The following is a 10233-nucleotide window of genomic DNA, read 5'->3' on the forward strand; positions in this document are numbered from 1 at the left end:
CACCTTGTTTTAAATCTCGTCCTCGAGATTTGGACTTTGATATCTTCTTGGGGTTACGTTACTTCTTTTTAATATATCATGGTTTCTGGGATGGAATCAAAAGATTAATATCATAAGACAGTTGGAATTCAATGGTTTCAAAACTTTATTTTCAGGAATTTATGTTGGACCAAATGGGATGAAATAATAATATTAACAAGTTTGACCAAGTCTCATGAATCAAAAGATATTTGATAGGCATGAATTTTGAAGTAAAATGACTTTTGTAGAAACAATAGAATTCAATGTCAGAAAAGAACCTACTTTGATCAATTGAGGAAGATTTTGAATTGATAAATCTCTATTTGTGAATGGAAGTATGAAAAATGATTTGTCAATGATTAACCCGAAAATCAATATCGTTTACTTAAATGGTAAGGATACACTGGACAATATAATAGAATTTAGTGTATCATGGTCTGAATACATAACTGTATCAGGACCATTAAAATGATGAATCAAATGAATGAAGTATGAAGAGGGTTTATTATTAGCACGGCTACAAATTTATATAGACACTGCAAAGTGCTGTAAGAATTCAATAATTATGGCGACCGAATAAATTCACCGTTTTCGAATTTAACTGAGAGTTTTAAGGAAGCGAATAGGGATATTTCAAAAGATGAGGTGTTCAAATGAATGAGATGAACTGATATTGTTTCCAAGGTGATTAGGTTCAAGCCAAAAGATATATGATCAATGGATGTGAATGTTTACAAGTTTGGGAATGATTTTCAGAAACGATAGAATTTACTATCAACAGAAAATTCACTTTGATTGTCAACTGATGATGATTCAGAATCAACAAGCTTGAATAGAAGTATGAAAATGATTTGTCAATCATTGAATAGATGAGAAAATCAATGGGTTAAGATGAGTGAATTGCAAGGATACACCAAAATACAACAGAGTTTAGTGTAGTATTGTCTTAACACATAGTTGTATTAAGACTATTTTCAAGGATGAGTTAAACGAAAGACATACGTGGTTTTGAATAATTCGTATGATAATGATTAGCGCAAGCTACAAGGTTATACCGATACCACAAGGTGTCGAAATGATTGAAAGGACTCAATAATTGCCGTGACTGAACAATTTTCACCGTTTTTATAATCAATTGAAAACTTTTGAAATTAAAATTTTGGATATTCCTTTCGAATAGGATTTTCAATTGATGATGATAAAACCAAATGAATATCATAGAATTTTCGATCAATGATGAAAGAAACTTAGAGGTACACAGGAATATGATACAAATTTGTGTACTTTTATCTTAACACATAATTGTATTAAGATTGTTTAAGATAATGAAACAACAGAAAATAAATAAATAAATCCGTATATTAGATGTGAAAATGAGATTAGCTCAAGTTTCAAATTAAAGAAAACGCCACTACAAGGTGTTGTAGTGATCAAAATAATAATAGTGGTGACCAGACGAGTTCACTGAGTTTGAAATGAAAGTTCAACGAAGTAAGCCCGAATGGTTGTTTCAAACAATTCTAGTAGGATTTCCGATTGAAAATGAAACAATTGGAATAACGTTTTTCGATCGATATTGTAGGAACTGTTAAGAGATACACTGAGATATGACATGAATTTGTGTATCACTATCTTAGCACACGATTGTGTTAAGATTGCTTTTATAGGATAAACCAACAAAGCGGATTCAGTACAAATAAATAATTAAATCCGTATATAATGTGTACAAATGAAAAAAATAGTTCCACATGAAACGACTGATAGTAATTTAGCACAAGTTGCAAGTTCATACCAACACCACAAGGTGTTGTAGTGATTGAAACAATGCAATAATAGAAGTGATCAAACAAATATCACCGTGTTTTGAAATTAAGCGAAGGGTTCACAAAGTAAATCTGAATATTTGTTTCAAATAATTTTCATAGGATCTACAACTGAAAATGGAACGAATAAACAGTATTTTTGAGCTAAGAGGAAAGGCAATAAATATCACGAAATGTTTGCTCGATGGTGAAAGAATCGTTAAGAGGTACACCAGAATATTTAACACGAACTGGGGTACCATTATCTTAACACACAATTGCATTAAGACTGATAATACTTAGATCGAACAAGCGGATTTAATATCAATACACAATAAATAATTAAATAATTAAATCTGAGCATGGTGTGAGCAACGAGATTAGCGCAAGCTTCAAATTTTGGGAGAACGTCACCACAAGGTGATCGTGATCAAAGAAATACTTTGATGAATTCGAAGACCAAACAAACCTGTTATGGTTCAAAGCAATTGAACTTGGTTTAAACACAACGAGTTCATATATTGATAAGAAAGTTCTGACATGGTCACAACAAAACCATTCAAAAGAAAATCGAGTTTTTCAAGAAATTCATCGATTAGATCTTAAAGAGTCATCGTTTTGAAAAACGTTGTTTGTAATTCAAAGATCAAGTATAGCGGAACGTTATGTGAGTTTTAATAAAACAACAAATTGAAATGAAGCCCTCCAATGGTCTTCATAACTCAAACAAACCACATGCGCAACAAATAATGCATGTGTAACGTGTGGATTTACCAAGAAATGAAATAGATCAATATTCGCAACTATGAAAGAAATCCTCATGGTATGATGACCATTAGGGAAAATAGAAACACGAAAGTCAACTTTACTATATGCAAAAGTCAGGATTTCAATGAAAGAAATATAAGAACTTTTCCTAGAATTCCGTGTGATAACCGGTGTTAAGTGACATTACCAGAGAATGTCAAATAAAATGAAATAGGGGGTTGTAAAGGTATGTGACTTCTTTTGCAGTGTCAATAATTATGACTCTGATTAGATTGTGTACCGATGGTTGTAAAAATCAGGTTCCAACGTACCTCAGCGATATTCAGATCGTTTGTAGGATCATGTGGCAAAATGCTACTTTTTGATTAGTAGTTCTTCCACTGACGAGATTTGCATTGGTGTTGTCATGCCAATTATATTTTCCAAAGGTCTTGCCTTGAAAGTCGTGTGTGATATACTTTGACGTCTATGGACGTATAATTTAAGTTTCATGTGTTTTCTTGTGCACTATCACAACTTTACATGTTTCTTTCTTGCGTTAATAGTTTATGGTAACGCATTGGAAATTCTTATAATTTTGACGGTGTCCCAACTTAATGGGTTTTCCTTATTATTATTATCACTCGAGTTACGAGGTAGATGATCAAACGAAATAATGTTTGATATCGATATATGTAAGAGATTCTTGATAAAGGAATTTAGATTTATTATTGACACATATGCTTGTGCTTTATTCCAAATTGTCAATCCTTATAGTTTTTGGATTTCCTTATAGATATACATATCTATATAATTATATATTTCACATGCTGTAATATACATACCCTTAGTAAGGTTAATGTATTTAACAGATTCATATTTCCAAAAACAAGTCAGATATCAGGTCATGATACTATTTAGGGAATTCTTGTCACTTGTTTGACATATTATATACCTGCTTACCCGGTTCTAGCCGGAGAGGTAACCTTAATATATCCGGACAAACTGGAGAGTCTGCTACACCATACTCAGTCTTGCCGGAGAAGAAATTTATATTTCCCATAAATAGTATTTTTCTTAAATACTGATTTGGAAAGTGCATTATGACTTTCAACAAGGACTAAGCAAATTAGTCTTTACATGACGGATCATGTTCTAGAACAAAGTAGTACTAATAAATAAGAAATAACAGTGGTCAAGTGTTATTTATTATACTTGCAACGTTCTAGTTATTATTCTTACGGTATACCAAAACCTATCACACTTTATTTACACAAGTATTTAGCTTAGCTCGAAGCTTATACTAAGGCATCTTTTCTTAAGTTCAAGTCTAAATGTTATCATGTGTGCTACCAGTTAATAGCAATTTTTTAACTCTTTTATTTAAGCTTAGGTATTATTATTACAACACCTATTGGCTTAAATCAGTGGCTCTGATACCACTTCTGTCACGACCCCCGACCCACCCTGGACGGAATCGGGAGCCGCGAGCAGCCAAGCGGTACCGGTGGTTATTTTTTTTTGAAAACATTACAGCGGAAATTTCATCAGGACCGTGAGTTAGGAAAAATATCAGAGTTTAGAAACACCGGATTTTATTTATTTAAATAGATGGGATAAAACTCATATTTTACAAAGGTAGCTTTTCATATGGGATAAACCCGATTACATAAAACAACTTTTCTTAATTTAATTTAATTTAATTAATAAATCAAGCCACTTCTGTAAACCTTTTTGGTGCCGTATCCAACTCTTATTCCAATCTACTGTAATTACCTGAAATGCATTTTAAAAGGTTTTGTCAGCAGGAAATACTGAGTGAGTTCATTCAGTTTGCATAAAATGACCCATAGTTATAATTTACAGTATTAAGAGCGATTACAATTGCCCCTATATTATAACTATCTGGTCCAGTTGTCATTCGACCGGATCTATGACTGTGGTCATATCACTATTGGGTCATGTCACCCAAAAGTGACGCGTATCATGATTTAGGCGCGCCCACCTAAAATGATAAAAACAGCAGTAATGTGCACAATACCCCACTTACTGCCAGTAACTTTAAGATTTGCAAAGACTTAATCCCTGTAATTATAACTGGAAAGCAAATAGGGTTTTGAAAGTAATTTGATAAAAAGAGAATGACTCACATTATAAGCATGCAGTATTGATTTAACAAGCTTCCTGATTCAATTTCTTCTGAGAATTAGCATTTACTTTGATTGTAAGTGTATGGGGTGAAGTTTAGCCTATTGATAAGCATGATAACCTAATTTAACAATAATGCACACGAAACTAGGTAAATAACTAATACAACATTTACGATAAACTCATGAGATTAAAACCCTCACGACGAATGACAAAGTGCGATACTTAAACATCTACCGGATTCGCAACGAATGATAGAGTATTGCCAGAGTTCCGGTGACACTCAAACATCCTGTCGAAATTACGACGAATGACAAAGTATAAACCCAATTTGAACAGCACTTAAACATCCCTCGGATAGTTTCAATCGACCGGATATTGAATCGTAGCAGTGATCGAGTTAATACCCTGTATCGTAGCAGAATTCGAGCTTATGTGTGTGTTTGGTAGTAAAAAGGCTATAACTCAGTGTATATAACGAATTTGTTCGTTGTTCCAACGCAGAAATTCAAGTCCCAATGCCCTCTATTTATAGTGAGAATTTGACCCCCTCGCGTGACGCGAGGGGTCACCCTGGGGGCGTCGCGTGACGCGACGGGCTACGTCTCATCATAGGGTTGCCACGTGTGTTTGTAGCTCAGCTGAGTCGACGGATCGAAGAATTTCAATTTAGACAGCGAGATATGAATATAATCGTCAACAGGGAATACCCCGCCCCCCTGAGTTTTAGGGGCCCTGATCCTGATTCTGATTGTTCTGAAAATTTTAGGGTTTGTGCAGAATCACTTGGGGAACTCAATTAGGGTTTCCTAATGCATAAAATAATTTAATAAATAATAATTTTAATGAGAGTTGTTACATTTGCTTACATGAAACTATGTATATAAATGGCATGCAAATCAAGGCACAATCATTTTAGGGTTGAGTCAGTATGGAATACGAATGGGTCAACGCCACTGGATGCTTCTGAGGAATTGCACTGTTGTGGGCTCCAAGTACCATTAATAGACAATCGGTTATAAAACAACAGAATTTTTATTGGTCATAGGTGAGGTTAGAGGTGTACCGGAGCCGGTACATATAGTCAATGTGCATGCGCCACAAACCACATCGGACAAACGGTCTCTGTGGAACAATTTCCTAAGTCTCATGCTTTCTATGGGCAAGTTTTGGATCTTTTTCGGGGACTTCAATACCGTACAACAACCGGATGAAATAAGGAGCTCCACTTTTGATGCGGTCGTGGCTGAAACTTTCAATGATTTTATCCATAACGCTAATTTATATGAGTATAATATGGGAGGTCGACTTTTCACATATAGATCCAAAGATGGGACAAAATTCAGACACAATGATAGAATTTTGGTGTGCTCAGGTTTTTGGAATAAATGGCCCCAAGAATCCTTTCGAGCGTTGGTGAGAAAACTATCATATGGCAGCCCACTGGTCATCATCATGATGCACACTAACTTTGGTAAGATACCATTCCATTCTTTGTGCGTTCTCATGTAATAAAAACGGGTGCCGGTTTCAGGTTTACTAGCCTCCAGACTGGTGCTTATTAGAAAAATTAAGGAGAATAAAGGAGGCAATAAAGAAATGGGCAGCATCTAACAAAGTAGAGAAGGAAGCGATTCTAGCAGGGGCTGAGTGTGGTCAATGGCTTTGATATACTTGCAGAAATTAGAGACCTATCAGAGAATGAAAAAAAAAGGAATGGCTCAAATACAAAAAAGACCGTTCAACAAATCAAGGATACAAAGTTACAGGATCTAAGGCAAAAATCAAAGGTCAGATGGAGATGAAAATTCCGCATACTTCCATGGGTTCATTAAAAGCAAAATAGGTAGGAGTAGATTGAATGGTCTTGATATCAACGGAGATTGGTGCATAAACCCGAAGAGGATAAAGGAGGTCCTCTCATTCTTTTCAAACAGATTCAAAAAACCATTCCATGAACGACCGACTTTCCATTGTCATCATCTCAAAAAACTATTTGATTCTGAAGGTGAGTCTCTTATTATATCTTTTTCATGATAGGAAGAAAAAAATGCGATTTGGTACTATGGGAGTAACAGGGCCCGGGCCCGAGCGATTTTAATTTTAAATTCATCAAATATATTTGGGATATCCTGGGTGGGGATTTTTTTTTTAATACAGTTACTCATTTTCATAGCTTTGTGAATATCCATCCCGAGAGCTATTCTACTTTATATCAAAGTAGAATAATACGGTGAGCCTAAATGGCTTTAGGCCCGTTAATTTGATTTTATGTGTGAGTAAGGTAATATCTAAGGTTCTAGTTAATAGACTTAAAGGGGTTATTGGGTCGGTTATCTCGAAAGAACAATCGGTCTTCCTAACTAACCGGTATATTTTTGATGACCGTCTCATTATTAATTAGATTATTTCTTGGACCATACAAATAAAATCAAAATCTTTACTTTTCAATGTGGACTTTAATAAACTTTTAATTCCATTTGTTAGTCTTTTGTGGATGGGGTTTTTGAGCAAATGAATTATACTGTCTCTTTGGCAGAAATGGATTCAAGGTATTCTTGCTTCATCGAAATCCTATGTCCTTGTTAATGGTCCCTGACCTTGGAATTCCAGTACAAGTAGGGGATCAGGCAAGGAGCCCCTCTGCCTCCCCTTCCTTTTATTTTAGCAATGGAGACTTTCTTATTTTTTGTGTCAAGTGCAATACAGGTTGGCGCTATTCATGGCATCTCCTTACCACAGGGCGGGCCCTATCTATTTCATCTTGTTTTTGTAGACAGTGTGCTCATAGTTGGAGAATGGTCAGTTGATAACGCAAGGAATATCTCACGGCTTATGAGATATCTTTTCCTTGCATTTGGACTAAAAATCAACAACATTAAATCATGCCTATATGGAGTTGGGGTGGCGGATACAGAACTGGATAATCTCGCATCCATTCTCAAGTGCCAAAGGGGAGTGTTCCCTTTTATATATTTGGGTATTAAAGTAGGGGCTAATATGAACTGTATATGTAACACCCCAAAAATGTTCAATATGAAAATAAGTGAAAATAGACAAAGGACTTAACATAGTTAATGAATTATGGTAAAATGGAAGTTAAGTTATGGGGAATGTTTAATTAAACACATAACAAACTAAAGGGACCAAAGTTGTAAGATGTCACAACTTACATAAATAAAAGATTAAAAAAAAAATGGGAACACACACACTGTGTCTGGTCGATCGTTCAAGCAGAGACAAAGGGGTGAAACCCTAGTTTCACCAAATCCATCCAATTGAGAAGGAAATTCAAGGAAAAATCGAATGCATGAAACCCTATTTCGAGCATCAAACCTTGCTCATTAAAATGGTAAGTTCAATTTCGTGAATTGATGAATTTCAAGAAATGGGTTTCATCTGAATCATGAGTTTTGATATGATTTGTGTAAATTGGATGTTAGAACTACTTTCTACAACAGAAATCATGTTTGATTTTAGGTCAATTGAAAGTTCTTAATATAGTTTCACTTTATGAGAATGTGTTATGAATAAGGTGGGTATAATTATGTGAAAATTTAACTTTGATGTCCTTGTGATACTAGGATTCATAGACAATTTGGTGTAGGATGAAAGTTAGTCATGAATTTGATTGAATGTTGATGAAATTATAGAAGGACTAGTTAAAATTATGCCCTAGGATAATGGTGTTTAGTGTCCTACAAATGCGAAACCCGCCAAGTGTTTGATGAAATGCTTAAGAGAATATTTATGTGAAATTCGGAAAATTATGATGATGTTGTTTCATGATAATACACGAAAATAATGAAATGATGTTCGGATGGATTAAATGATAGAATGAACATGTTAATGTAGGCGTGAAAGAAGAAAGTTCAAGCACTAAGAAAACGGAAGACACGCATGATCGAGGTATGTTTCTTTGCATACAAGTCCTTGTTATCCTTTCTATTCATATAAATTTTGATGTAAACTTATCTTTGTATGACAAATACGACAAGTAGTAAGTAAGCGACAAATCCCTTGCGGATTTGGGAATGCTATTGAATGTGGTATTAAGCTATGCATTTGATCGATTGAGATTCAATCGTGTCAAGTAATGATGAATGCCATCCGTTCTAACGGATAGCTCGAATGCTATAATAAAGAATGTGTATGCTTAACTCTCTACGAGAGTGTTTATGCTAAACCCAATTAAACGGGTTGAATGTGTATGCTTAACTCTCTACGAGAGTGTTTATGCTAAACCCAATTGCACGGGTCGAATGTGTATGTCAAACTCTCTATGAGAGTGGTTATGCCTAACCCAATTATTGGGTTGTTGTATGCTTAAGAGTAGGAATGTTTTATATGGATAAAGCTAAAACGAAAGGTTATGATTTTCTATGGCGATAACTAACTTTTTTTTTAATTGTGGATGTTAATGTAGGTAAAGCACCTCTATAGGCGATTTGGAGGTATGGGACGAGCACATGTTCAAGCCTTATAATACCAAGCGCTTCCGCAACTTATATGCATGCTTTCGGGTCCATGTTTTGTTACTTGGTTAAACTTTGTTAAATTGTTTTAGATTTGAAAACTCGTTATTTTTGTTGGAATGGTTTTATGTAAAATGGGTCGTATGTGAACGTTGTATGTTATGTCAAAACAGGGGGTATGTCCGTTTTACAAACGGGTCATGCCCAATTTTTGTAAAAAAAAATTCTATTAAGTGTCAAAGTGGTATTTCAATGTCCGAAAAATCTTGTTTATGTAAGAAATCTATTATTTTGGGAAAAGCGGTCGTAACAAGTTGGTATCAGAGCCAAGGTTTGAGAGATTCGGCAAGAGTCCTAGTGCCCGAACTCAAACCGATGGCTCGTGCAAATGTGCTCGCTCCAAGATCGCCAAAGAGGTAATAATTTAATTTCCCGACGGATACTAGTATATGTAATGAGTTTGAGATATAAAAATTGAGTTAAGGATATGAAATAAGTAGTATGGGTAGCAAAACAATGAATTCCAGGTACTATATGGCTGGAAAACGAACCCGAGAAAGAATTAAAACGTTAAAAACGAAGCTGCAGCGGTTAAGCAAACGGCTGGCCGTCGCCGACGGCCAGACACCCGTCGCCGACGGGGTACCCCCCATCCGACGCCCTAACACCCTGCCGACGGGTGATCATGTCCGACGCTCGTTTTAAGAGCCCGTCGCCGACGGGCATGCTAGCCGTCGCCGACGGCTTACACAATGTCGACTTGCTGATTCTTTTGTTCCTCACGTTATGTGTTGCCGGGCTATCCAAAGACCCCTTTTATGACAAAACCGAATTCATATAAGGCTTAATAGGAATATGTAAATAATGACGATGGTATAAAACCATTAAACGTTGAACGAAATGTATGCAAGGGCATGAAACAAACGACGAACGTATGAGGTAAAGCTCGAAATGTAAGAATGTGAATAAAGTATAGCCGGACTTATGAATTATGATGTATTGAAAGTTTGCGTTAATGATGAATGTAAATGCTGTTTTAT

The 10233-nt window shown here is 35.4% G+C and overlaps 1 long non-coding RNA gene across 1 annotated transcript; it reads left to right on the top strand.

Annotated features, from left to right (window-relative positions):
- Positions 1-7937: 7937 nt before the first annotated feature.
- Positions 7938-9313, top strand: LOC110935870. The gene is made up of 3 exons (XR_002589511.2): positions 7938-8070; positions 8574-8627; positions 9145-9313. It is a non-coding gene; the product is annotated as an uncharacterized LOC110935870 (long non-coding RNA).
- Positions 9314-10233: the final 920 nt, after the last annotated feature.

Source organism: Helianthus annuus, chromosome 1 (genome assembly GCF_002127325.2).
Source record: "Helianthus annuus cultivar XRQ/B chromosome 1, HanXRQr2.0-SUNRISE, whole genome shotgun sequence".
Classification (NCBI taxonomy): domain Eukaryota; kingdom Viridiplantae; phylum Streptophyta; class Magnoliopsida; order Asterales; family Asteraceae; genus Helianthus; species Helianthus annuus.